Below are 2691 nucleotides of genomic sequence, written 5' to 3' on the forward strand. Positions count from 1 at the left end.
AGAGACCGGAAGAGACAGTTCCGATAACAGCCCGATAAACTTAGTGCTGCCAGATTATCAGTATTCTAATACACTACAACTCGGTCCACCTGACAATCAACCGACCTCGATTGAATTATACAATCGTTCAGCTTATTCTAAATATTCATAATCGGTACAATCATCGCTTGACATATGGTCATTTGGTATATTATCATTACCATTCTCTCCATCTAAATATTCGTGATCTGTACAATAATCATTTGACATATGGTCATATTGAATATCTGTGTTGCCTTCCAAGCCCACATCGTCTACACTCTGACCTGTCTCCAACCACTTCTTCATTCGACTTGAATCAATAACGTTATTATATGGCATTTGAGTGACCTGACAATTTTCAACATCTGTAACTACGTATCTGTCAAAACCTAGTTGCTTACGTACTACATATGGCCCCTTATACTTAGGAATTAGTTTCTTATTTTTACCAACAGTAGTGTCTACATTTTTTATCACTACCAAATCTCCTACTTGAAACTCTTTTGGTGGCCTATTACTTCGTTCAAAATTCTTCTGATTATGCAACTGAGATTTATGAATTGCAATATCAGCCTTATTCCTCAAATCTTCAAGGTTATCAATAGGTTTGTAGTAAACGTCATGCAGGTATTCGGTTAACTCATCAATTTGCTCTCCTCTTTGTTCAACCTCAAACAACAATTGGCTGGGAGTCTGTTTAGTAGCACAGTGTACAGTATTATTTATACCAAACTCTACCATAGATAATTTCCTTTTCCAATCCGAATGACATATTGGATCGGTAATCTTTGACAAAACAGCCTATAGCACCCGATTCACCCGTTCGACCTGGCCGTTCGATTGAGGCGAAGCTACTGCATTTAAAATATGGCTAACATTGCACTCTTTACAAAATTTCTCAAACTCGTTGGAAGTGAAAGCCGTTCCCCGATCACTTATTACCCTTCGAGGACGACTATAATCTATAAAGTACTTCTTAAGCACACATATGGTTTCTTTCGAGCTAGTGTTCACCGCATACAACTTTACAAATTTAGTAAACGCGTCAACTACTACAAGAACATGCTTATGTTTCGAATTCACAGATTCCAATGGCCCGAAGTGATCAATATGTATTGTATCAAATTGCTCCTGCTTCTTCGGAATGCTATAGAGGTTTCGTTCCTTGCTGCTAGGCAAGCTGGAGTAATATATAACTTCAAGCAATTGCGGGTAATTTGTTTAGTTTTTCTCACATCAAAGGGATCCAATAATGCTTCTGAATTTGATTTGCGCACGTATCTACTCCTTGATGGCCATAGTTCTCGTGTACTGTTCTCATTACGCTTTCCTCCATTTCCGCTGGCACATACAACTGTTGATACCGTCCACTGATGCGAAATACTGAACCATTCTCGAGCTCATATCCCTGCAGCTCTTTTGATTCTAGCCTTTCTCTCAACTCGCGAATATTTGTGTCACGCGATTGAGCAACTTGAATATTCAGGTCAACCCAATTTTCTTTAATAGAACAAACTACCGCCATTCTACTTAAAGCATCTACATGACACATCTGATCCCTTCCCCTGTGCTTTACAACGAAATTAAAGTTTGAAAAACCCAAAGTCCTCCGCGCAATGCGAGGATTCACAATTTTCTTTTCTATTGCCAGTACCAACGAGTTGCAATCAGTAACAAGTATAAACGGTATCCCGTCTAAAAATGTACGAAACCGTTCCAGTGCATTTACAATAGCAAGCGTTTCTAACTCGAAACTATGATATCTCAACTCCGCGTCGGTAGTCGTCTTTGAAAAATATGCAACTGGATGAAATTTGTTGTCATCCTGTTTTTGTAATAACACTGCACCATACCCACGGGAGCTCGCATCTGTATGTAGCTCTGTTTCACGTTGTGGGTCAAATATACACAACACAGGTGGCGCCGTCAACTTATCTCTTAATGTTACAAAACTACTCATACACTCATCTGTCCACTCGAACTTTGCATCTTTACGCGTTAACCGATTTAAAGGAGCTGAAATTCGAGAAAAATCGTGAACAAAGCGTCTAAAGTAAGAAAACAAACCCACACATTGCTTTACCTCTTTCGTATTTTTAGGAACTGAATAATTTCTTATTGCCTTGAGGTGTGCTTCGTTTGGACTTATGCCATTCTCATTTACACAATATCCCAATTACTCCACCTCTTTATATGCAAATTGACACTTAGGCAGATTTAATTTCAACCCAGCAGCCCTTAGTAGATCTAATACTTCTGTCAAAATCCCAATGTGCTCATCAAAAGTTTTAGTAGCCACATTAATATCATCTAAATACACTACAATCTTACCCGAATCTACAAGTGGTTTTAAAACTTTATTAATTAAGCGCTGAAAAACGGGAGGCGCGTTCGTTAGTCCAAATGGCATATAACAATACTCGTATTGACCCATTGGGGTGACAAACGCAGTTAAAATTGACTCCTCACTCATAGGCACTTGATGAAACCCGTTCTTAAAATCGAGAGTACTACAATAAGTTTTCCCACCCAAGTACCCTAAACAATCCTCAATGAGCGGTAAAGGGTATTGTAAAGTTATTAAGCGCACGATAATCTACACACATTCCCAAAGAACCATCTCTTTTCCGTACCAAGACTATGGGCGAGGCATAAGGTGACTCACTTTGT

Source organism: Rhagoletis pomonella, unplaced genomic scaffold (genome assembly GCF_013731165.1).
Source record: "Rhagoletis pomonella isolate Grant_MI unplaced genomic scaffold, Rhpom_1.0 Rhpom_scaffold_00003, whole genome shotgun sequence".
NCBI lineage: Eukaryota > Metazoa > Arthropoda > Insecta > Diptera > Tephritidae > Rhagoletis > Rhagoletis pomonella.